This window comes from Uloborus diversus, chromosome 6, assembly GCF_026930045.1.
Source record: "Uloborus diversus isolate 005 chromosome 6, Udiv.v.3.1, whole genome shotgun sequence".
Lineage (NCBI taxonomy): Eukaryota > Metazoa > Arthropoda > Arachnida > Araneae > Uloboridae > Uloborus > Uloborus diversus.
The window spans coordinates 91,134,363-91,161,906 of record NC_072736.1 but is presented as its reverse complement, the minus strand read 5'-3'; the positions used below and the strand labels follow the sequence as shown (position 1 = coordinate 91,161,906).

The 27,544-nt window shown below is 34.9% G+C and overlaps 1 protein-coding gene across 1 annotated transcript in view; it reads left to right on the top strand.

Moving 5' to 3' along the window:
* LOC129224521 (semaphorin-2A-like) overlaps positions 1–27,544 on the top strand; it is a 541,294-nt gene that overhangs the window by 58,183 nt on the left and 455,567 nt on the right. The window contains exon 2 of the mRNA XM_054858986.1: positions 14,827–14,881. The gene's annotated coding sequence lies outside the window, so the exon portion shown is untranslated. The remainder of the gene's footprint in view (positions 1–14,826; positions 14,882–27,544) is intronic.

Genomic DNA, 27,544 nt, shown 5'->3' with positions numbered 1-27,544 from the left:
ATCGGCGTTGCTCCGAAGATCTCCGTACTCTGTTATATGATTCATGAAAGTTGTTTTGTGCAGTGGAACGTGAAGGAAGGTGGAGGGCCCTGGGCTGTCAATCCAATTTGACCGTCTTAAGTTTCTTTTCACAATTGTGGGTACAGCGTGTACCGTCGTTATTCATCTATTTTATTTCGAACTGTGTTACTATTTACCTGGTTCCGTGTTAACTTGGTATCTATCTGTTTTTGAAACTTATTTCTGTTGTTCTACTTCTTCGGGGGAAAAAAAAAACTTTTCTTTTAAATGAAATGAAATTCTTCAATTTTTATAAACTGGTGGTACCCGCACGGCTTTTCCCGTAGTAGAAAACTAAAAGGTCATTTGCTTCGCCTGTATATTTACAAATGATGGATGATGAATTTCTCGCCAATTTTCTGTGTTAGTTTGCTCGCCCATGTTACGGTTCAACGTTATGATAATTTGGTAATTTACTCGTCCACGTTATGATAAATTGCTCGGTGAAATGTTCTTAAAATTGGAATAGAAAAGGAACAAAATCAGATTCTCGAAACATCGTTTCTGGGTGCTCACCCCTATGCTACGAACTAATTCTGTGCCAAATTTCGTGAAAATCTGCCGAACGGTTTAGGCGCTATGCGCGTCACAAAGAGACAAACTTTGAGCTTTATTGTTAGTAAAGAAGAAATAGTTTAATTACATTTTTACATAGAATACTAAACAATATTCCTTGCAACGACAAGTCGAACAACCTTCACATTCCATCAAAACATTCCTAGTTAACTATCTTTTTAAGCGTTGCCATTCCAAGAAACAAATAAATGACGAAGACGATAATTAAATTGAAGTTCTAAAGAAATATAAAGCATCACAGACAATAATAAATTGATAAAAATGCGTACACAGCATAACAGATAGTAAATTTACTAAGCACCAAAAGTATTTCTGCTGGGACTACGTTTCTTCGTTGAATGTGCTATGAAACTTGGGCTTTTACTAGTCAAGGAAAACTTCAGATTCCGAAAGGTGTTATCAAGTGGAAAGCGTTGGAGGGAAAAATAGGTTTGAAAATAATCCTGGCATTGTACCAAAAACTTCAACACGGGTTTTTAAAAATCAAAGTAATTAAAAATTAACTTTTGTGGTACGTATTTAGTGAAATTCTGGTTGACAGATGTGACTAACTTAGTAATAGAGTGCCGTATGAGGAGTGAAATAGAACGAAAATAAACTAAAAAAATTATTAGTAGCTAGTGAACAGTTATTTTGCTGTCGCAGAATTTGCCAGAATGAAACCTTTTATTTATGTTTATAGTTTGTACACTCTTCGTCATCCTCATATATATAATAGCGAATGATCGAGTAACGTTCCTAACGTCATCAACAATGTAACTCGCGTCACGGCATGATAATTTGATGATATTTTTTGGTAATGTTTGATATGCAGGGAAAGGCTTTATTTTGACTAGGCTGAACTTGATCCGGTAACTTAATTGATTTACTGGTAAGACTCATTTTAGGAGAATGAAGAAACGTAAAAATGATCAACAATAAACGCTATCAACTGGCGTTTAGGTTTAATCCACTGGCGTTAGGGTTAAAGTTTCAACCATCAAAATATCGCTAAACAGGCAATTGCTTCAAATGTAGAAGCAAATCTGCACGTCATTAGACACGACAACAACAACAGATAAGATGCAATGAAATCAAATGAAATGGAAGCGTTTCCCCAAAGTAAATTGGCGATACGTACTGAAGTTACGTGATATGATTAAAACGAGATAAAGAAATATTAACAAAATCAAGTACTTCTCATGGCGTGGATAGATAATTTTCATTTGTTAAAATGTTCCGAGAAATGTTCTCGTATTGAAATCTTTTAAATGTAAGGGTATGGTTAAAACCGATCACTGATCTAGTAGGAAGAAAAACTATAAAAGCGTTTGCTGAGCAATGAATCTTTCATTGTAGTGCTTGATCTTTATTTTTAAAGCAGGTCATTTCGATCGTGGAGAATGGGCGTTTTGGATTCGTGTTAATTACGTGTCGTGATGAGATTTCTAATAGTTTTTTGCCGGTATTCCACAAAAACTTCTCACGGGCACGTTTTGATCGCACGACGAAGAGCTGCTTCTGTGTTCCTGGGTTCATTATCAAATCGGGATAGGCGAGGAAGGATATCAAACCAAGAGGGGGGGGGGGGGGACTTTTAGACTGCCTTTTTTGGGTTTGGTTTGGTTCCCTCGTCGCAACAAAAGACGAGCTAAGTCCGAAGACACTTGAATCATGTGAAAATTATTTGCAGCAATGCATAAAACAATTTATAGTACCAAGTATTTATGCTAAATTTGTTACGAGTTTTCAACAAAGTCACGTTTCTACTGTAGTTTAAACAACAAATCCGAGTTAAATCACCAAGAATGAAGTGGCAGACTGCCGCGCTTAAATACAAATTAGGTCAATACATTTGTGCAAGCGTGACATTTTTATGTGTGTATGGGCATTTTATTCCGGGAACTTTAAACTTGGGCTTTTAATTTTTATATTTTTGTATATTAATAGCCATTATGTATCATGACATCAAGTATCAACTTTCTAAGAATTGTTTTGGATTTAAAAATGATTTGTACGTGTGCGGATGCGATCGTACAGCTGACGTACAGTTCGCAATTTTTTTTTTCTTTCCTTCTAATGCGGCTGTAAAAAGCTGCATAAGGCTAAATGGGGTTTTAGCCTTTTGCAGACCTTGTGCGATCCTCCATTATGGCATCCAGTCTTTCATGTGCCACCATTCTGGCGCGGTCGTCAACGGCACTGATAATTTTGACACCCAGTTTCCACCAGATGGAGGCACCTGAACTCTCTTCAATGCGAAACTGCACTCAGGATTTAACTTTGCCGAGTGCATTCAAAGCCAAACGAATACCCAACTGCTCAAGCTTAATTTTCAGAGTAAATTTCAAAGTATTCGTAAAAATGGAACACCTGTGCAAATGGATTGAACAATTACGCCAAGCAACTTGGAAAGTTCCAAAGACGCATCTGGTGCTAGGATGGCTCTAGAAAAGCCTTCTATTTTTGGAGATTCGTCGTTGTTTGCCAAATCGCTAACTTGGCGACCAACTTTGTTGTTTGTCCTCTTGTATGTTAATCCTCGTTTAAAAAAATCTGTAAAAGTTGTTTTTCTACTAGTACAGTGTCAATGCAGGGAAAAAAAGACAGCTCTTGCTAAAAAAGACCTCATTTCGTGCCATGTGCTGTCAGGTCATAAGTTCTAATTGACCTTTTTAATTAATTTGTTATGGAGAATAGTGTATTACTTATCCTGAAATTAAAAGAGAGTGTATAAAAGCTGTTAGCGGATATATTTCGTATTTACCGAACATTATCGGTTTTAAACGGACAAAGTGATTACTCCTCTCTTGCCACACCTTAGATGTTTTTGCCAAATAGTAATAGTAAATTACAAATGAAATAGTACTTCATTTTTTTCAAATAAGTGTAGTTTTGAATGCAGTTCAGATTGAATAGGGTGAAAATTAAATAGTCTGACAATAAAAAGCATTTGCGGATTATGCTCTTAGCGTTAAGTTTTGTTTACGAAATATAAATTATAGAGGTTATTAATATTGTATTTGTGCTACGGTAGAACAAATTTGTAAGTTCTTGAATTCAGTTTGTAATTTTTGTAAAAAGGATTTTTTTGGGTGTTGAAGTTAAATTTGCTTCAACTTAAACTTAAATGTTAAAATATTAAGCAAATAAACGTCGTTTTCTCATTTAAAAAAAAAAAAAAAAACCTTACCTACAACTTTACTCCTATTTTTTAGTTTTTATTGAACTACGATGAAGTAGAAAATAAAAACTTGAATTCAGTTTGTAATTTTTGTAAAAAGGACTTTTTTGGATGTTGAAATTAAATTTGCTTCAACTTAATCTCAATTGTTAAAATATTAAATAAATAAACATCGTTTTCTCATTAAAAAAATTTACTTACAACTTTACTCCTATTTTTTAATTTTTATTAAAATACGATGAAGTGGAAAATAAAAATTCAAATGCTTAATAATAGCTTCTTTTAATTAAAAATTGATCTAAAACTATTAGACAGGTTTGTTATTTTTCTTTTTTGATGCATTAAAGATTATTGTTAGGGGGTGGGTAGAGTAACATTTTTGGCTGATTTCGTTTTCTTGGAATTAATGAAAGAGTAAAAGGTGAACTGTGTAAAAACACAGCCAGTTTCTACTTTTATTACTTTCCATAATAAACTAATTGCATCCTAAAAACCCATTTTCTCAATTGTGTTTCGTTATCTGTAGTATTTAATACACCATCAAACCATTTACGATACCATTTCGTCGTCCATTATTGCTGCTTCGACCGCATCGAACTTGCAAATCGATCGGAATTAAATTGATTTCTTTTCATGTGGACAACGTCGTTCCGTTTGTACGTTTGTTGGTTATATACCATTTTCAGAGCAAAAGAATTGTTTATTTAAGGTAGAAAACCAGATACATGATTTAGCAAAAGGAACTTTTTTTTTTGTCAAATGTACCTGAGTTAATGCTCGATGCATTTTATATTTTTGCTTTTTTAATATTTAGATGACTTTTTATTCATATCATTAGCTGTATTGAGCCTGTGTTACGCAGAGTTTTTTTTTTTTTTTTTTGTGAAGCAGACAAAAAGGTGCTTGAGATATGTATGATTCCTTATTTACTCGTATCTATTAGCTTTATTGAGCCTGATTTAAGAAGTTTTTTTAAATACATTTTTGGGGTTTGTTTGGGAGTTTGCGATCTTACTCCCACAAAAAAAAATAAATAAATAAAAAATAAATAAATAAATATATATATATATATATATATTGTCTAGAACTTTTCTAACTAATAAATGAACCTAAGAATTTATAATTTCTCGCATTTACTTTCAATCAGTTTTACACTACTGGCCATTAAAATTGCTACACCAAGAAAGTGACATGGTACAGACATGAAATTTTAACGACAGGAAGAAGATGATGTTATATGCAAATGATTAGCTTTTCAGCGCATTCAGACAACGTAGGCGCCGGCAGCGACACCTACAAAGTGTTTAAATGAGGAAATTGTACAGTCAATTTCTCACGTGCAAATTCAATTTGAACGTTGTTGCGTGTTGGAAAATTGTTGTGATGCCTCGTGTAAGAAGAAGAAATGTGTACTAGCTCGTTTCTGTCTTTGATAGAGGTCGAATTGTAGCCTATCGGGATTGCGGTTTATCCTACCGCAGTATAGCTGCTCGCGTCGGTCGAGATCCAATGACAGTTCGCAGAATATGGAATCAATGGGTTCAGGATGGTAATACAGATCGCCGTGCATGTTTTCAACGGCCAGTAATCACTAGCAGCTGAGAGGACAGGCATGTTATCCGCATAGCCATAGTGAATCGTACAGCCACGTCACGAGCCTTGAGTCAAGAAATGGGGTCATTTGCAAGACAACAAGTGTCTGCACGAACAGTTCGGCGACGTTTACAGCAGCATGGACTGTCAGCTCTGAGACCATGGCTGCGACTACCATTGACACTGCATCACAGACAGAAGCGCCTTGAATGGTGTGATCAGCGACGAACCTGGGTGTACCAACGGCGAGACGTCATTTTTTCTGATGAATCCAGATTCTGCTTACAACATCATGATGGTCGCATCCGTGTTTGGCGGTATCGTGGTGAACGCACACTGGCAGCGTGCATTCGGCATTGTCATACTGATGGCCCCTGGCGTGATAGTGTGGGGTGCCATTGGATACACATCTCGGTCACCTCTTGTTCGCATTGACGGCACTATGAACAGTTAGCGTTACATTTCCGATGCGTTACGACCCGTGGCACTACCCTTTATTCGACCCCTACGAAACTCTACGTTTCAGCAGGATAATGCACGATCGCATGTGGCTGGTATTGTGCAGGCTTTCCTTGATGCGGAAAATGTTCGACTGATGCCCTGGCCAGCACGTTCTCCAGATCTTTCACCAATAGAAAACGTCTGGTCAATGGTTGCTGAACAACTAGCTCGTCAGCAAACGCCAGCCACTGCGGTCGATGAATTGTGGCATCGTGTTGAAGCTTCATGGGTGTCTGTACCTGTACATGCCATCCACTCTCTGTATGACTCAATGCCCAGGCGTATAAGCACTGTTATTGCTGACAGAGGTAGTAGTTCTAGGTACTAATTTCTCAGGATCTATTCACCCAAATTTCTTGAAAATTTAATCATTTGTTATTTCCAACATTATAAATGTGTCCAATAAATATTACTTTGCTATCTGCATTTTTCCCTGGTGTAGCAATTTTAATGGCCAGTAGTGTATATTGCCTACATTTGAAAAATATTTAAAAATTTGTAATTTTGTTATTGTTGTATGCTTATACCTGTATATTAAAAACGAAATTTTGTTTGTTGTTTTTGTAGACTATCATAATATTTTCATGTTGTTAATATTACTAATATTGAACGGTGTTTTACTTTTTGCGCTGCGCTTTCTTAAAGAAAAAAAACTCTGCTTAGATTTCGATAACTTTTTTTTAAGGTTGTATTTTCATTTAATAATTGCAAAAAATGCAAAATGTTTTTAGCTGCCGCTTAACCATAGAATTAAATGCCTGGATTACATGATTTTATGACCACAAGCATTTTTCATTTTATTGACCACAAACATTTTTGTGAAAAATTGTGGCCAGGGGAAAAAGTGTTTTAATTCTCCAATGTGTTTCACCTACATAACTTAGTAAACGGAGGGGTTGTTTTACTGAAAAGTGCTTCTTAGTAAGATATGCCAGATTTTAAGACCAGGACGAACTAAGTTTTTGGGAAGGAGAAGCTTACAATTTACTAAATAGAATTCCGAATTTTACTCAATGCTCAAAAATAAATAAATAAATAAATAAAATTAAAAAAAAATAAAAATAAAATAAAATAAATAAATAAATAAAGTGTGCACACATACCTGCCTTTAGTTAAAAATATTAGTCATTAATAATAATGCAATGATGTTATACTGTTTCCAAATTTTCCGAACCGTCAATCAAAATTTGCCGAATAAAGAATCGTTTTGGGAGTCACGGTGGCCTCCCTTAAACTCTCAACTGGGCGCCCCTGTTTAAGACCGTGCAGTTATTCATTATTGCCTAGAAATGTTACATTTTCCTATTATTCCTATGTGGTAATAAGATGAAGTGAAAATGTTAATATTGTTTATCAACTCATATCAATAATTAGTCTTACTTTAATTGAAGTCCTTTCTTGAAACACATTTTCACTGTCTGATATATTTATTGTGAAGAATTAAATAAGGAAGAAATAATTAGTATGGTTTCATTTGATAAAATCAACATATTACTCTTATGATGATGCTGAACTGTGAACTTGATCCCATCTTGTGGTACATCACGTACTTTTTCACTTATTTCAAACTTCTATGAATATTATGCACACGTACCATAACACCGTTGAATTTTGAAAAATGTGACGCCACTTGCTTTATTGTAATATCACGTTCAAGTCGTTATAGGGAAAGCCACACGCGGAAAACGTGATACCATAATTTATGAGCCTTCAAAGTGTCACAAGTTTTCTAATAAGGTTTTCCAGAAACTTAGTGCATTTGCGCACCCACTGGTAGTACACAGATTTTCTCAAGTAATAGGTGGGGCGGAAAGTAATTTTTGTTTAAAGCATATACAATTGTAGTAAGTTTTAGTTTTAATCAGTGATGTAAATGTTCTCATTATCAACAACCTTTTGCCATTCAGGATGCAAATTTTCCATCCCGCATCTATAAAAATCGATTCATCATCATCGGTCATCTTCTTAGTCGCCACATCGTTTCCTGAACCTACCACGGTTTCGTTTGCCCCTTGGTCTGTAATAAAAGGCAGCTCTTGTTAGAGCCCCTATAACTGGATAGGCCGACTCATCCGCCATATTGGAGCAAGCTTACAACAGGGAAATTTACCTTTATTGGCAATTATTAGCCAAACAGAGAACGAGAGAGCGAAGGTGAGCATTGACGAAATTTTGGAAACAGTTGCCGTCGTTTCCAGGCTGCTAGTCACTTCGCGAGCTGTTAATTATCAATTTTTTTCTCTCTACATTTACTAAAAATCGGAAGAGCTGAAATCCTTTTTTGGAACTGTCTGCACAATGCACAGCCGAACAACCACCCATTTGACACAATTTAACTCATGCTAAAGAAATGTAAACATCAGCAGCAATGCCATCGCTACGAAGCACTGGATCAAGTTTGCTCCAAAATGACGGATGCGTCGGCTCCTCCACTATAGGGGCCTTAGCCCTTGGAAGTCTCCCTCGTGTCATATGTCGAACATGGTTTTTCCAATCGTTAAAATATTCTGTAATTTCTAAAAATCAATTGGTTTTTGAGCAAAATACCCGGAGATGTCATTTTGAATATCAGCCAAATTTTGCAGTTTTTTTGTAACATAGAGATCGGAGTAAAGAGAAATCAGATGGTACAGTTTGGAATCCCACAGAATCGGGTGAGTGGTGAAGACAACCGTCACAATTCGTAATTATCCCCCCCCCCTTCTTTCCAGGATTCCTCTCAAGTAGTGTGGTCTTACTTATTATTATTTTTTTTTTCCAGAATCGCACCTTCTTGTTGAGAATCCCTCTGAATGTACTTTCCCAGCACTCTATTTTCCTTTATTCCGATCGCCGCGGCGCAACCCTTTCTTTATGACCAACAACTTGAAAATTTGGATGACGTCCAAAATGCCATCTCCAGATATTTTACTCCAAAACTAATTGATTTTTACAGATCCAGGTTGGAAAACTTGCCCACTATAAAAAAATATAGTGGGCAATATATTTCTTAAGATGCCTTTCTTTTAGGTAGCAAATAGGTATTTAATAACAAGAGTACTTAAAATTAAAAACTTAATAAAAAATTATTTATTTCGTAAAATAAAAAGACGACATATTATTTTTCGGTCACCCTAATAGTTACGTATAATGTGCGCCGCATTTTATAAACATTAGTATAATGTTCAAAATTTCTGCTCTACTATGTAAAACTATTTAATGATAGTTATGTAAGAAGTTTACGGTGTATTTCATTAAACTTATTACATTATTGCATAACTTCTCTTTTTATTTTGTAACGAAACTGCGTTTAAAGAACTTATTAAATGACACAATGACAGACGAATGATCCATATAATTCACTTGAATGGTATACAAAGTCAAGGAAAAAAGGTTCAGAGGAAGATTTTTTGTTATCAAATTAAATAACTGCGGTAGTTGAGGGAGATTAACGAATAACTTTGAAACGTGAATAAACCGTTGCAGTTTCATTAGATGTTCCAACATCATTAATTTTTTTTTCTTTTCCTCTCTCTCTTTTCGCAACTACTGCTTCAGCAGGTATTTATGTTTTTCCCCATTTTTTCGAGATCAAATGATCCTTTAGGGAACATGAGAACTTGATTCTCTTCCCAAGTAATGCTCTTAAAATTGCTTTTTGAGTGCGTCGTTGTGTTTTGTCACCATAATCTTGTGTATTCAAAATTTAATTGGCCCGAAACCGCTGATTCAGTTCTTGCCGCTGAACTTCATATTAATCCTTGTAACAAAATCTTTATTAGTGTCTCAGGACATTTTTTTTTAAAGAAAGAAAATTATCCTCGGACTTGGTTCAGCATCAGGAGGAAAGGGAAGGGGGGAGGGTGATCGTTGACAAACTCCTCTGTGAATTGTTTCTCCTGAAACCAAAAAAGTCGTAAACTCTTCTTTTTTTTTTTGGTAATCGTTACGACAGCTTTTGTTTTCCGACGGTTAACAACAATCTGTTTACGCGCCTATTTGTGTCCCCAGCATTTTTCTTTGTCTTTATTTTTCGGTTTTTTATTTCTTTATTCCTAGCTTTTGTTTTGCCTCGGTGAAAGTAAGTAACAAAGGATTTTTTTTCTTTCCTTGCTATAAATTTTTCAAATTTTATTTCCATCCTTTCTATTTCCTGTGCCACTGTTTTACTGTAGAACGACTATTTGGTTGGTGAATTGTAGAAACGTTTTCTTTCTTTCTTTTTCCAATCTCGTTTTTTAAGGTTATTATGGTTGCCCCGTCTCTCTCTCTCCATCGTACATTATTGGCAGAAATTTTTAGTTTTCTTTCTTTGCAACAGTTTTTTTCCCCCGTTTTTATTTTGCGCCTCAATTCGTGAAATTTTTTACAATTTCTTCATATATATAGATGTCATTTTTATTATTCTTTGAAATTTCCTTTTTACAATGATCTATTACCAACTTCAATATATGCTTGGAGTGTTGAGGTTGGTACATTGGTTGTTTCAGTGCATCACCAAGTTTAGTGACCCGGGGTTACGATAGATACCGAATGCTTTACTGATTTTATTAAGCGCTGCTTTAAATTTTCTACGGTGTATATTTATTTCATTTATTTCAACACTGATTAATATATTATATTAAAGTGGTATTGAGATAATGTTTATGTTTTCCAAAAAAAAAAAAGAAAAGAAATTTTTATCTATTTTATGAAACTGGTAAGTTTTAATGAATTATGGCGGAATATCCGTGCAAAAAGTTGAAAAAAGGTATTGTTCAAATTATATTCTGTTATATTATCTGTGATTGCATGCAAAATTTTGTGCATCAAAATTATAATAATTACTTGGAGTGTACTTTCTTGTGGCGAAGGTACTTACACGATAGATTATCGAGCCATTTTGTTTGTTTTTGATTTTATACATGCATTGAAAACTGTTTGGATTGAAACAAGTGTCAATCTAATAACCGTATAGTAGTATTTTAATTTGAGGTGCTGCTTGCTAGTAAAAAAAAAAGGGTTGAGCGCCACGGATTTAGAACATTAAAATGATAAAATTATACATTTTTAATCTTACCCGCGAGATTAACCTTAATACGAGGTGTATCCTACTGGTAAAAAAAGGTCGAGCACCACGGATTTAGAGCATTAAAATGATAAAAATATAAATTTTTATGCCACAAAAATCTGGGTTCCTGTATTTAAGTAAATTGTGAAAAAAAAAGTTTTTAGTTTGTTTTATTTTTGGATAGCTTTTGCTCTAAAAACCTGACACTCCTTTTCAACTTTTGCCGTACAGAAAGAAAAAAAGCTGCAATAACAATTCTGGTTTCTTCACCATTACAACTTTTGGATTAAAGGGGCTGCAGAAATTTTTCGTTGGGAATAACTGACTTTTGTGCAACCTGATAAAACCATGAAGGTCCTGAAAAGCAGCTCGCTTACGAAAAAAAAAAAAAAAAAAAAAAATCAATACTGTCACTTTGACTGCCAGTGCTGTGCCGGTACACATTAATTTCCCTCTTCTTTTTTTTACTTCGAATTTCTGGCTGGTTGATTATCAGATGTTTCGTGCAACTAATGAAAGACATAAAAAGCAGGAATAAAATGGCAATAAAAGTGTCCGAGTTTCGCTGTCCTCTCGCTTCCGATTTGAATGAAGACTCATTTTCCCCGCTGCTCATAAATCCCCCCCCCCCCCCTCGCCCCTTAATTCGGCATTTCGATATCGTAAATTCCACCCCTCCGCATATGCGCTTCATTGTTCGTAAATTTTTATTATTGAATTTTCAATTTGGGGAAAGAGTCGGCAGGTTTTTATCTTCTATTTCGACCCAAACCGAAGTTCCTATAAGACCGTCTGTCTGTCGCCTTTCCTTGCTTCGATTCACACATTTCTTATTTGCACCTTTTTTTCTCCCTCCACTTCTCAATCTTAACATGTAAATGTGGCATACGTTTTATGGAATTCTGTTATGAGGAAAATGCATGCGGTTTTGAATATTTCATGTGCTTTTCATGAACTAGGCCAAGGAGCTGCTCGAAGTAAAGTTTCATGGTTCCCACTGAATGGTTCCATTCCGTTTGTCATTAAATTTCTACTCATCTTAATCCTTTAGTTTAAAGAAGTTTTTAAAAATAGTTCTTAAACTTTCGGGTGTTATCTGTATGATATGTGGGTAATGCTGAAAATTTCAAATGAAGTAGTTTTCTGATATTTTTTCCGTTCCAAGTTCGTTGCTACATTGGAATACTTTTATTCGAATTCTTGATACTGATGATTTTATGATTTTGTTTGATTGGTTTTTAGATTTAACATTTACATATCAAGCATTTTCTTAAAACAGTGTAAAATAAGTTTCAAAAATCCAGAATTTGCACTCTTAAGCCACGCCCCATTTCGAAAGATCTCGATTATAGGTTGAACTATTTAAAGTTGGCCAAGAGGGAGAATCATTATCACTTCATCCTCAGTAATAATTCCAACACGATCTGCATTAGGCCAATAAAAAGTTTCACTTTTTCTATTCTTTTTTGCAAATTTAGCAGTGTTGTGTGTTTTCATTTACATCATCAACTTCCAAAATTACAACGAGAACGACATGTTACTTTGTGGTTTTCTTTGATGCAACATTTCCCAAATACATTGGCACCTGCTTTTGCAGTTTTTGTGGCTAACTATCAATTTCTTCTAGACCTTTATAATTATCTTGTATTTCATCATAGAAATTTCTTCATCAGAGTTTATCTTCATTCTGAAATCGTCCCTATTATGACGATGAGGAACTCATTTACCCCTTAAGGGAAAATTTACGGGGTAGGTGTGAGTGACCCCTCCTCTTAGACACTTATTAATAATACTTCGTGTACAAATTCCTATTGCATTATGCATTTTTGCTATACATGAAAGTTTTGTAAACATAAAAGAGGAATAAACTAACCTGGAAATTTTTCTTTGAAAAATGTTACTTAACTCATGAAAAAAAAAATCAGATTTTTTTTTCTTAACATAAGTTTTCTGACCTAGAAAAAAAAAATCCTTGAAACCCAAATATATGCGAAACCAATCACTGATTCAATGTGACATGATAGGTGTAAATTAATCCCTGTTATAATGTGGGTTTGTGTACAGTGTGCATGTTCGTACTTTATCAATCGGTAAAATTCGAAGCTTCATTTGGTTAAATTGAGAATTTTTCCCCTCCCAAAAATTTTAGTTCGGGGCTCTCTTTCGGATGGTTTCAGTTCAGATGCTGCTTGCTTCATGCTCACATCAGCAAACATAAATTATATCATGACGTCTCCTTTCCGAAAGCGTCCATCGAATTGTTGTACAGCATTTGATTTTTGCTTGTAAAGCAGGAAAGGAAATTAAACGTAATAAATCATTCTCTTATCCAAATGAAAGTGGTAGTCTTTCATCCTATCGGACAGAATAAGAAATTCCACGCGCGAACGATCGTAAAAATGACCAACCCAAGTGGGTGGGGATGGAAGCTTTTTCTCTGAGTGATGCCGTTGGAGACTCCCTTTTTATAGGGCCTTAAAATTTTTAGGACCCGCTACCATCGCTTTCGCGCGCTTTTCTTTGCTACTTTCTCGGCAGTAGAAAAGGGAGAGACTTCACAGGAAATGGGTTGGGGCTCTTGGTATAAAAGTTTAACAGAAAATGGACTTCTTTTTCTCTCCCCATTTTCAGAAATTTCCTCCCTTTCCACGCGTTTCTTTTTATGCTACAGGCTTGCACTTTATTTAAAATCAAACGGTATTGGCTAGCAACTGCTTACTTTGATTTGCTTGCTCTGAAGTGTTACGTTTCTTATTATGGGTGTGTTTGTCGGAGAAGCGCTTGACTTGTGATTCGTCCAGTTAGGCTACGGTCAAGTGATTTTTTAGGGGCATTGAAAGTGTTGCATTTAGATTCGCGTACTGTCTCGGTGTTTTACGCCGCCTTAAACCGTTCGAAGTAGAAAAGGGAAAAAAGGTTAATGCAAAACCATAAAAAATCCTCATATCTGCCAGTAAATACAAGCTTAAAATTGTGCTTGCAGTGTAAACCAAGGGTTCCCAAACTTTTCAAACTCGCGGCACCCTAGTCTATATCTAGTTTACGTACGAATTGAAAATATGGACTACTCGCAGCACCCACTTTGGGAACCCCTTGTGTAAACTAAAGGGAATGTTAGAGAGCAAATTTTCTAGAATGACGTCTAAATATATAATTCGTTCTGGATTGTTTTAAAATTGGTTTGGATGATTATAACGCAATTGCTGGCAGTAATTAGTAAAATATCAACTCCTTACGGCATGAGCTCCCTCCCCCTGATTTTAAGTGCGTACAGTACACTCGACTTTAGAAAATTCCTAGTTATTCAAATTCAAATTATTGTAAGAGGGTCTAGTTAAGTAACTTGACTCTACAAGATTTCTTTTCTAAATGTTTTCTAAATTTGTTTTGGCATGATATGTATCAAAAAATGATTCATTCCAGTTAAATTTGTAAGAGAATTATCATTTTGACGAATCTTCTATCCCGTATCACTGCAATGGTCAGGGAATTTTGTTTCTTTTTGACAGTTGTACACGTTTTCAAATCGTTTTTCAGCGGAAACCACATGTACACAAAGCGAATTTTTCGTCGTTGCAGAAATTGCACATTTTTGAGCGACTTCTTCTACAGGCGTTAACTTGTTCGTTATTATGACTATTTGTATTTTTACGACTGTTCCTAATAATTGTAATAAAAGTCTTTTGTTTTAGTTTATTGATTGATTGGATTTCTTTGTTGAAAGTGATTGATCATCAAATTATCGCTTCATTTCATTTTTTTGTAGGGGGGGGGGGAGGGGAGTATCATTTATTTTACTACTTATTTTTGAAATTTTGTATATTTGAAGTGTTTTTAGATGCGCTATATCATTTTAGTATGTCATTGTTTATCATTTTATCTAAAGTTTGCTTTTCTTTTTCAGGAGGAATATTTGTAAGACAGCAAATATCTTACTTATCCTCATTTTTCATTTTAAGGTAAGGTGTTAATTATATTATTGTATTTTACCAATTAATATATTTCTGAACAATATTTCCATTAAAAGCAGAAATTAAGTCCTGGCGAGGTTTCTTACTACATTTTTGTAAGAATGTAATTCATTTAGTTAGATTCACTTAAAATGTTCAAAACATTGCTGGATATGCAATTAACATTCAATTCTTATTTATAAACTTGTGATTTTTTTTCTACCGCAGTTTATTGAAGTATTTGAGATTCTTTAAAAAATATCTTTCGTTTTTCCCTTAGATCGACTGAAGAAATATATTATTATAGATTCATCATCAAAATTCTAAGATTTATCAGCAGCAACAAAATAACTTCACTTTACGTCTCAAACATTTATTGATTGGTGACAATGTGAAAAGCTCGATATTTCTCAAGCGATTTCTGGTGCAAATGTCGCCATGCTAAAAATTTCTCTGTTCCAAGATAAAACTAACGTCAGGTCAAAACATTTTTTAATAGTCTATATAAAAAATTGTAAAAAACGAATATTATTCCTAGTAATTTAAACCTAAAATCTAAATGTAAACTTGGAAATAAAACAAAGAAACTGGCTCCTCATTTGCAATATAATTTATTTTACGTGAAACGTGTTCCTGAAAGAAATATCTTTGAGTGAAGCACCGTTTATACGTTTCTGTAGGGACAGTATGAAAAAAGCGTATAAATGAAAAAAAAAAAACCCCGTAAAATATGTATACGTTAACCTTATATAATTAAAAAACGGAGCGTATGTACCTATGTATGTAATAATGTATTTATGTTCAAGTTACTTCTCCCGAACGACAGTGAACTGACTAGCGAACCAGGTATCGAAGGATTCGTATTTTTCCCGTCTTTATGTTTTGCTTTTTAACATAATCCTCTGATAATAATTAGCGGAGATATCAATTAAAAACTTTTAATAATGACACTTAGATTTCGACATAAAATCAATATTTTTTGAAGACTTTCCCACCTTTAAATTATTATTCAGTGCTTCATCTCAATTTTCCGCAACAATGCTTTTATCAAAATTTATAGCGGGGGTGAAGAAAATCATATTGAGACGAAAGATGTGTTGCAATGTTTTTTCTCGAATATGAACAAGTAAAATTCTTGTTTTTATTTTAAAGGATTTTCCTGTAATCGGGGGATTTAAAATATTTACTTTTTGTTTATTTTTCCGCAATCTGGAACAAAATTTTACTGATTTTTTTTTTTTTTTGGTTTAAGCCTGAGCGTTGAACACGTGTCAGTTGACATAAATTTTATTTTCGAGGTGGACCGTGGAAAGGGGGGGACAGAGCTAGTATGTATAACACTTTGCAGGTACCAAATTAAAAAAACGTATAATTGATAAAAACGTATAAAAGAGAAACGTATAAACGGTGCTTCACTAAAATTTGAACATATTAAGATATTTTTATACTTTTTATTTACCTCTACTTAATAAGATCTCAAATTCGAGTAGTCCGGCAGATACTGGATGTTTCTGAGTAGTATTAATATAGATATTGACAACATAAATCGGACCGATAGGATAATGAAATTTTCGTGTTTCAAGTTGGAGGAGGATGAGATTTGACTAAATTTAATTGTTTGATCGCTCGACACTGCAAATCAGATCACTTATTTTGCTGGCGACATTTGGAAAAAAACACCGACTCAGGTACTTTTGCCAAATGTAAAAGGCAATTTCACCGTTAGTGCAGGTGTAGTGCAAAAGGCAATTTTACCGTTACAACAGATGTAACAATTAAGCAATAAGTTACCGTAATTTACTGCTTAATACTCAAGCTTTACCTTCAATTTACGAGTTGAACCGCACCATGTCTGCGGACTCTCGCTGGCGAGATAATTTCCCCTTTTTATCTACCAGTTTGTTGGCACTCTCAGCTTCAGTGAGATGACATCTCCCCCCCCCCCCCCTCAGCTGGGTTATTCCCTATTCCAGTCCATAACAAAGACGAAACTGCAGACTCTGGGTGGGAGATCCGGGCTGCCGGTATATTGCAAGATGTATCAATTGTTGCACAAAACACTACAAAGACTCCAAACGTGTTAGATCCTTATTTTGAACATATCATGAAAGATATAGACTCTACCTGTGATGTTCCCATCAATTTTTCTGAGGGTATACTCCCAGTAATCAGTTATGCACAATATGTGTATGCGATCATGTACATAATATAAATATGTCATAATATGAAAATTTTTGAAGCTTGAGGGTGTAAGCTATATGTCTAAAAGATGTTTAAGAGTATACGGCGTATATCCTATGGGAACACCACTGGACTCTACATCTATGTTTTGGAACTGCTCAGTAACGGACGTATTTCGTTAGATACGACCGTTACTGAGCCAAAAAAAAGTAAGTATTATATCCCAAAATTTAATTGTGTTATATCGAGGTAGAGTCCATGATCTACATAGTATTCTTGCAATGAAACAAGGATCTAAGACAGGGGTTCCAAAAACTTTTCTGATTCGCGGCACCTTAGTCTATCCCTCTAGAAATACATATTTGTACTGTGTACATACACTTCGCGGAACTCCTTGCTCCTCCCTGCAGCACCCCAGGGTGCTCCTGCGCCCACTTTGGGAACTCCTGATCTAGCAGATTTGGAGCCTTTGTTGGATGTTTTCTGCAACAATTCACCGTTTCTTAAAATCGAATTGCCCAAAGGCAACCCACTTCTACATTTCACTAACGTTTCATTTTGTGGACCTCGGCCTTTTGGCATCTAGAAATGAGTCCCAACCCTCAACAGCATTTTCATGTAAGTGTATTTATTTATTTATTATTTATTTTCTGGGATATGTGTCATTCGAATTGGAGGCTTCTCGAGTCATGGACTAAGTGATTACGGCCTCCCGTGGGCTGCTTCACATGTGTTGTGGGATGATGCATGGGTCCACCCTATCTTCGAGTGGTGGCGGAGGAGGGAGGGTCGAATATGATGGATTGAGGGAGTTCCGTGACATGATCCCCGTGGTGCGCTCATTATCATGGTTTGCCACCCCCCGCTGGGAAACGTTACGTCTTGCTTTTCCAATCTTCTCCTTCTGCCTGTTTTTGTGACATCTTTATTCGCAGCGATTTTCTTCGCATTTTTCTCCCCATTTTTTTTTTTTTTTCAAATTGTTATTTCATTTTTTTTTCTCTCTGTTCGCTTGATTATTTCTGCCCAATTTATTCTTTGAATCATCTAGAACTTTTTAAATTCCTGTATAATATCATTCATTGGTGTTTTAGCGACATAGAACTGCTCGAAGTCTGTTTTGTAAAGAATTCATTAAAAAAGGTTTGGTATGTTTTAACAGAATAATTTCGGTCGGTTTCTGTCTTTTTTAAAGAGAGTTTTGGGATTGTTGCTTTTCTATTTCCTTTTACAAAAAAGGAAGTATTGTATTCGCGAAAAAATTTTCAGTGAAAATCGGCCTTAATTTCCATTTTTCTCACCCCCGAATGAATGTTGAGTTTTTTTTTTTTCGACCCGACCACACGTGGATAATACTGCCGTGCTAAGCACAGATGTGGTATCTGCACATTTTATCAAAATTGAGTTATTGTTACCAGGTGATCGTTAGTAATTTAATTTACCTAAATGTCAAGTTTTTTGGCGATTTGTGAACGCGAAATATTAAAAAAAGCTTTAAGAAAAAAGTCGTAACTGCACAGTTTGTGTAGTTTGCTAAAGCAATTTGAACGTAAGTGACAAATACTAAGCCTTTAAAGTGGCATCTGCGCAGTTACCACTTTTTTCCTTAGTATTTTTTGTAGATACGACATTTATACCTTAGTAAAGCAGCATATTTAATAATGTAGCAGTTTATTGTAACACAGAATATTAAAATTAGTTTACCGTTGAATAGTTGATACAGGTTGATAATAAAAACTAATACAACTTTGCATAATTGTTAAAGTAAATATTCAGCTTTTTCTATTTAAATGTTTATTTAAAATGCAATTCTAAAAATGAAATGCATGTAAAATATTTATATCTAATTCTTTCAGGCAAACAAACCGCATTTCATTCTACGGCCAATAATATTTTTATTTAAGTATCGTCTGCTGTCAAAATTATCTTCATGCTCGGTAAAAATGAATCTAGAAAATAAAACATTATAAAAAACATTCTTTGAATATGAAAAATAGAAAATTGTTATGGGTTACAGAGTTTTGAAAATGGTATCTTTCAGAAAGCACATTCTGTTAGATTTGTATTAACAAAATAAAGCGAAATAGCAAAGTCCAAAGGAAGCAGATGTTTTTAGTATTATTTAATGATACTTTGAGTACGTTTTACTAAGCTATTTTTGTCGTATCTGTGCAGATACCCCTAAAAATGCCTAGTAATTGTCACTTACGGTGAAAATAGCTTAGTATATGAAAAGGTTTTGAACAGAAAATTTGTCGTAACTACATTTATTAATTTTAAATTAAGATTTTTACAAAAATACTCTCTCACCGTTTTTAGATAAGTTATTTACGAAACAACTACCGCAAATTGAGCATTTAGTTAAGTCATAAATCAAAGAAACGAGTTGTAAAACTTTAATCGTCAATTTCTCATTTTGAGCTCTACTGCAGATACCACATCTGTGCTTAGCACGGCAGAATACACGTGCCTAAGAATGTATAGACACGCGAAATATCCATATTGACGATCCCCGAGTTAATTACAACGAGTTTTCTCGTGACGTCTGTATGTACGAATGTGCGTATGTATGTCGCATAACTCAAGAACGGTATGTCCTAGAAAGTTGAAATTTGGTATGTAGGCTCCTAGTGGAATCTAGTTGTGCACCTTCCCTTTTGGTTGCATTCGGGTGTTTCTTAAGAGGTCTTTTGCCCCTTTTGGGGGGGGGGGGGGATCATTGTTAATTTCGATGTGAACTCAAATGGTGTTATAATTTGGCGGACAATTGGCGATATATTGCCAGTCTTTTGGTCGCTAATTTTTGTTACCAACTTGGCGACAAAGTTGGCGATTTTTTTTTAAAATTTGGTTTTAATTTGGCATCTTTTTTTTTTGATATTTAGAGAGCAGACTATTGAATCACATTAAAACTGCAAGTAATGGGGAAATGACATTAAATTGGATTAAAAGGAAGAAGTCATGTGATGCACACATCAGCTAGTTTTCTCCTCTGTTTTTTTGAAGTGAATCTTTTTATGCGAGAACATTGGTTTTCTGATCCCCAACATTTTTGTGTGACGGAAGTGACGTAGTTGTTTCTTAATTGTTGCCATGAAAAATGACAGCATTTAAATTTAATTTTGTTCATAAAATTAACAATTTAATTTTAATGCTTAAGTAAGCGTATATTTGTGGATTTCAGTCACTTTAAACGTTTCAAATAATGCAGGTTTTCGAGGGTTTCTTTGATTCAAGTTCAAGAGCGTAATCCACATTGCTAAGGTTTAGCCTTGAATTTAGTTTGTTAACTTTTATTATCAAAATTAACTTTATTATTACTATTATTTTTTATTGTTTTTGGCAACAGCTATTGTTTTTGGAAGAGCGTGCTTTTTGAATCTTTCCGTAAACTTAGCATGTTGAGAGAGCCGAAGTTGCACTGGTTTACAACTCTATACAAAGCTTCTCTGCAATTGATTCTTATCTCCTGACCTCTCATTTTTGATTCCTCAGTCTTCTTAATTTTTTTTAATCGTTGTTTGTGTGTGTGTGTGTGTGTTTTCCGTATTATTCGTATACGTTCTGCTGCTTTTTTTTTCTTATTTTCTTTTTGTTTACCTGCCATTCTTGCTCTTGCTTTTAACTCTCTCTCTCTCTTTTGTTTGAGCTGCCGATTTTTCCATAAAATGCAGCCCATGAAAATTGCACAAATATGTGTTGAAGATAATTGTTGAAAAAATATTACAAAATATTATACAGTAACATTGAAAAAACAATTATTTCAAAATATACATTTGTTTATTTATTATTGAACTAAACGTTCGAAAGATGCAGTGTTTGTTTTAAGCAATTACGTTCGTCACAATCAATATGTTTCGTTGCTGATAGCTAATTGTGTAAATGATTTAATAAAAATTCAACATTTTAAATGCATTCTATGAAGCTCTTGGGAAGAGGATAAAGCAAAATTTTCTTTTTATAGTCCGACAAAAAGTGTTTAAGGGAATATACGACGTTTTTTGACGAACGTAATATGCCGTTCAACACAGAATTCAAATTAGGCTCAACGCGAAAAAAATTAAAATTCAGCAAAGAAATTAAAGAAACTGAAATCTCAAAATGTAAGCAATAACTGAAAAAAAAAAAAAAAAAAAAAAAAAAAAAAAAAAAAAACGAATGTATGCTTAAAAAATTACAGGTCGCGTTTCTTGAATGCTTTATAGTTAAAATTTACATGTTGTTGTTGAAGATCTTCAAGCAGTAATTATTCTAGGCACGGCATCCATCTTCAAAAACCTTTGGAAGAATGTTATCTCTAAAATTATATGTAACACATTAATATTGATTGAGTTTGAAATTTTGGTCTGTAGGTTGACATTTTCGTGGAATTTTTACCGTTCGGGGAAATACTATGTTTATCGTACATGGGAAAAACTGATTATTAAAAACATACAGTGGCTCCCAAAAGTGTTCATACACCTTGAAATTTTGTAGTAAAACCAAAATATCGCAAAATTGTATTCGAATATGAAGTCTTTTTTTTTTTCACATCATTCCTATGCCATTCTAAATAAAACCCAGTAGTTTTTTTTTTTTCCAAAACATTGCCTGATTTTATTTTTGAAATTAGTCAAAAAACGAAGAGACAGAGAAAAAATACGCCACAAAAGTCATCGTACACTGAAACATTTTCGTATAAATTCATGGTTAAAATTATCACATGTCGTTTTTTAAAAATTATTTTTGCATTGTGTTGGCACTTTTAAGTCATTCGGCTTTAATTTTTTTGTTTATTTATTCCCCAATATTCCACTTATTATTTTAAAATGGTGTCATTCGTAAAAAACAGCACCATTCGAAATTTGATTTTTTTTCCTCACAGTAGCAGTAAAGTGGTTTAAAATGTCTCTAAATTAGTTAATTTATACCATTCTACAGTGAAGTGCTTGAAAAAATGCTTTAAACAAAAGAATCGATCGAAAACAAGGTAAGAAAAGGTCAACCGGCAAAGTTGAAAAAGCGTGATCGGAGATTTCCACGTTAAAAAAAAAATATATGAAAAATACACATTTGAGTACTGTAAAAGTTTCTGCAGAATTTAATGAAACATTTTACGTTTAATTTTCACCTAAATGTGTTCTCCAAGTTCTCTGATTCGCTGGATTAAATGAGACCTCCTCCCTCAGAAATTTTCTTGTTCGTGCGAAAAACAGAAAGCTTACGCTTTTCGTCGCAAAATCAATGATAAATAAGCTCAAAATGTTTTAGAATAACGTCTTACTTACACACGAAAATAAATTCAACATTTTTGGTTAAATTGTTGTATATGTAAATAGAAGGAATCATGAGGAATTTAATCTTAAGAACTTAGGTGGATCAGTTAATCAGGACGGTAAAGGTGTTTTTGTCTTGGGTGCATATCAGCATCAGGACTTGGTAATTTGGAATTCAAAAAAAAAAAAAAAAAAAAAAAAAAAAAAAAAAAAAAAAAAAAAAAAAAAAAAAAAAAAAAAAAAAAATTTAAACTATTAGCCCAAAATTTGCTTATCGGAAGCAACTTTTTTTTTTTTTTTTAATCAAGATAACGATAAGAAGCACACGGTTTTCAACGTTTTGTCTGGTACCTCAAAAATTGTCCTTGAGCATAGAAATATCTCCTCAATCGCCAGATTTAAATTTAATGTAACATATTTTTATATATCTTAAGGCTAGATTACGAAAATACGGCTTTGAAACGAAAAGAGAACTGGTAACAATAAGATTCAAAGTGTGGTTGAACACACACACACACACAAAAAACAACAACATTGAAATCTATTCGCACAAGTGCACGAAGACTTTTGTGACACAAAAATTTCCGGTACTTTTTGGTTTTTGATTTTAAAAAAATTAAGTTTTAATATGTTTTTAAAAATTTTCATGTAGTTTTGTTAGAAATACACTGGTGGCAAAATTAACAGATGGAAGGCATTTTCCCAAATATCTCGAGAAATACTAGATAAATGAAATTTGGAATGGATATAACTTATAGTATGACAATGTGTGCGAAGCAAAAATTAAAGTGCCATTCATTGACAAGAGTATTTGACAACAGTCCAATGTGGACTGAACTTCAATGAAACTGAGGCTTGTATGGTGTGTGATCGCCTTTAGTATGGTGTCTCATCACCTCTGACAGATAGACAGCATGCACAACGAGTATGCATGCTGTTAAAAAGAGAGTTAAGGAGTGCTTGTGGAAGACCCTCCCACTCTTCCACAAGAGCGGTTTTTAACAACGGAATGGTTCTGGATGGGGTTTGGCGTATCACAACAGCCCATCCAAGAGCACCCGAAGCAAGTTCAATGGGGTTAAGGTCAGGAGATTTGGCTGGCCAATCCATTCGAGGAATATTTTCGCTTTCCAGATACTCTTCAACTAGGACAGCCCTATGTGGTGGGGCATTGTGCATCCATAAAAACAAATTCAGGATCAAAAGCACCTCTGGAAAAACGTACATAGGGTTGTAGGATCCCCTGCCTGTCCCTCTGGGCATTCACGGATTCAGCGTCAAGCACATGGAGTGGTGTGCAGGTATCCTGCAGGATCCCCACCTAAACCATCACTCTCACACCAGTATAATGGTCCCTTTCCATGATGTTACTGAAATGGTATCGAGTCGCAGGTTCCCTCCATATGAATATTCACCGAGAGTAAGGTCGTAGACTGAATCTGGTCTCATCTGTGAAAAGAACATTTGCTCATTGGAACTGTATCCAGTGCTGGTGCTGTCTGCTCCATTGTACACGCTCTGTTTTGTGGGAGGGAGGGAGTGAAATGCAAATGGCGGGCTTCCGGGCATAGAACCCTTTTTCACCATTCCTCCTGGCAACTGTATTCCTTGAAACTAATGTTTCTGTTGCAGCAGCGAGGTCCATAGACAGTTGTGTCGCTCTAGACGTCCTCTGGCGCTTGGCTGTAAGTAACAAACATTGGTCTTTATTGTTCGTTGTTGCTCTCGGACGACCTTGTCCTGATCTTCCGGACACTTCCACTGTCTTTAAGCTGACTCCACAAATTCGAAACAACGCTTAGAGTTACACCCAATTCTCTAGAAACCTCAGCTTGGGACTGTCCCGCCTCAAGTCTACCCACAGCTATCCACCTCATGCCTTCGTTCCGAGAAATGTGTGAAAATGCCACCCATCTCTTAATTTTGTCCACCAGTGTAGATCATAGATCAGCCGGTACTTATTACTTTTTCCCAGTTTTTCCCGGCTGGATGGGAAAAACAAGTTTTGAACGGGAAAAGCCAACCCTGCTTGAAACTCATTGTTACGGGATTTCACTGTATTTTCACAACATTTATATATTTCGAGAAACAATACAGTTATATTCGCTGAATGCAAAAGTTTTCTGTAATAAATTCAATTACAACAATAAACAATGATATAATAGATTAATTTTCACTAGTTGTTCGCGGAACGCATAAAAATTGCTCTCTGACCACAGGACTAAAGGATTATGAAAATGTGTCTTCCCTCTTCTTGATATATCATTGAACTTAGTGCCTAAATATGAGACTCAGACATTGGGAACTCGCCACTATTTTGAGCTTCATTGTGTCACAATAAATTACATTCAACTTTATTGATGATCTTAATTCAACGAGGAGAAAATCTTCGGGAAATTTCTTCAAATAATGTAACAGTAACTGTTTTCTTAATATTTTAATGCAATGGGAGCTTCGTAATCTTAAGACAAAAGATCGGTTTTTGCGCAGATGGTATCTTCCTTTGTAATTTAGTTCCTAGAAACTCCCTAATTCAGTAAAACCACGAATGTAATTTGGGCTTGGAATTCGTAATTGGAATGGTACCACATCCGCTTTTAGTAACAAGTCTCTCCCCCCAGAAAACTTTCTGCTTTCTTGTTAAGATTCCCGCTCTTTATTCGGCCAGATCGATGTGTCTGATGCTTTTTTCACTCTTTTAATGATACGAATTTCTTTCCATTTCTTTCTTCTTTTTCATGTTGCCGTATCTTTTCTTTTATGTCTGCTTCTCCACCTCATTGTTTGGCGTGATTAGTTTCAAAAGCTGTGCCGTTAACGCTTGTTATTTTTGAAAAAATTTTCTTTAAATTCCCGCTTTAGTTATTGTAATTCCTGGTGAAATTCAATGGTTTGTTCTTCCGTTTTTGCATTGATGTGACTTTTTATTTTATTGTTTAGATGTCGTTGAGATTTTATTATGCTTTGTGAATTTAAAGAATTTCACCATTAGTTAGATCTTGTTATTTCTAACTGATTAAAGAAATTCGACTCTGCCTAATTATCACTCCTCACTTCATCTGTTGTGTTGGGTAGTAGCAATTTTGTTTAACGAATTTAGCGTTTTGTGGCTTCACATATTTTTTAAATTTACATTTGATATCTTGCCCCTCCCCCTTCCTCCCCAGGGGAGTGCGCAGAAATTTTTGGGCTTGTCACAGATGACTATTCCGGGCCCCCTCCATATTGTTGACCCCTACGTCCCAACATATTTCACCCTTCATTTCAATGATCTCAGGCCCCCCTTCAGGTTCGGACCGGGGCCATCAGGCAGGGGCGGCATTTCAGCATTTCATTTGGGGGGTCAAGTTTTTTAAATACGAATTACCTCAGTATGGAAACAAAACACATATCGGCTAACAGCAAGTAATCATGATATTGGGGGGGGGGGGGGAGGAGACTGCATAGTTAAAGAGCCCCCAGAAAAGATATTTGTTAATGCAAAAATTTTTAAAAAAATTAGTATGTATTTTTAAAGTGTGTCTATGAAAACATATTATGCATTGTGCAGCTGAAGTGTGTTTCCAGTGTTGCCAGATTGGGGGACATTTCCCCATTTTGGGGAAATCTGGTGCTCTCTGGGGAAATTTTGGGGAAATGGGTTTTGAGGGGAATTCTTTGGGGAAATTTTTATTTCTTGGGGAAAACCTGGGGGAAAAAAAAACCTCAAGGAAAAAATATTTTTTTTCGTATTTAGATTCACGTCAAGAAGTAGTAGTTACATTGTTTGTATCAAACAGCGTTGGTTTAGCTTTACTGAACTTTATGGAATTCGCATTTCGCATTATGCGGAATATTATGCTACGGAATTCGCATTAATGTTCTGCGTGAGTAACTAGTTGATACGTGAAACGGGTAAAAATAAATGTGATAAAGAATGTTCTTGGATAAATATATACAAAAATTATAGTTTAAATATACATACAGAAGCAGAGTAATAAATGCAAGTTAAAAAAAAAAAAAAATGGCTATTTCTTATCTTTCGGTCTGGCGCTTGTATTTATGACTAGTGGTACCCGCATGGGTTTGCCCATAGTAGAAAATTTAAAGGTCTTTTGGTTCCCCGTCGATATTTACAAATAATGCATGATGAATTTCTCGCCAGTTGGCTTGCCCACGTTAAGGTTCCACGTTATGATAGCTTGATAATTTACTCGTCCATCTTATGATAATTTTGCTTAGGAAAATGTTCTTAAAATTGGAATAGAAAAAGAAGAAAATCGGATTTTCGAAAAATCGCTTAAAGGTGTTAAAGGTCAAATTTCATGAAAATCAGCCGAACGGTCTACGCGGCACGTAACAGAGATCTTGACAGACAGAGAGATATCCAGACAGAGAGACTTTCAGCTTTATTATTAGTACAGATAAAGAAAGATATTGATAAAGAAGACAAAAAAAAAAAAAGCGAAAATGGGAAGAAAAAAAAAAGTTGGGGAATTTTCTAAGAAAATTTGGCTATTTGGGGAAAAGAGACAAAAATATTAGAGACAAAAATATTAGAGGAAGTCGATTCGTTTTCTGAAAATATTAGTGGAAAAATAATTTTTGAATTCGGGGAATTTTGGTAGAAAACATTACTTTTTGGGGAAAAATTGGTAGGGAATTGGGGAAATCTGGATTTGACCATCTGGCAACACTGTGTGTTTCTAGCAGAAGAAAGTGATGAACACTCATTAAATTGACATACTTAAAGTATAAGCGTAACAATGAATGTAAAATACCAAGGCATTTTCTTGTGAAAATCATGCAGCAACACTACTTCACGGGCCTCTCATAACCATCGTTATTCTGAGCACACAAGAACGAAATATTTAGCCTATATGAGGAAATTAAGTCTTTCGTTAAAATTAACCATGATTCTTCATCGGTTTTTTCTGTTCTGAAAAGGCTGGTAAAGGCTTGATGAATTTCTAATAATTTAAAAAAAGCGAAAAATACTTGCTCTTGTCTGGAAATGTGTCAAGTTTCATCAACCATAGAACCAACAAGATTGTTTTTCTTCAACTTTGATTGGCGATTTACGTAAATTGAGTTTGATCACTTTTTATCATTCCTCTCAAAAATTTGGGGGTGCAACCGCCCCCTCTTGACCCCCCTATTTGCCGCCCCTGCCATCAGGTGTCCCTTCTCCCCCTCCCTCTTCCTGTGCACGCCCTTGTCCCTACATACAACTGAATCCGAACTCTAACCAATCACA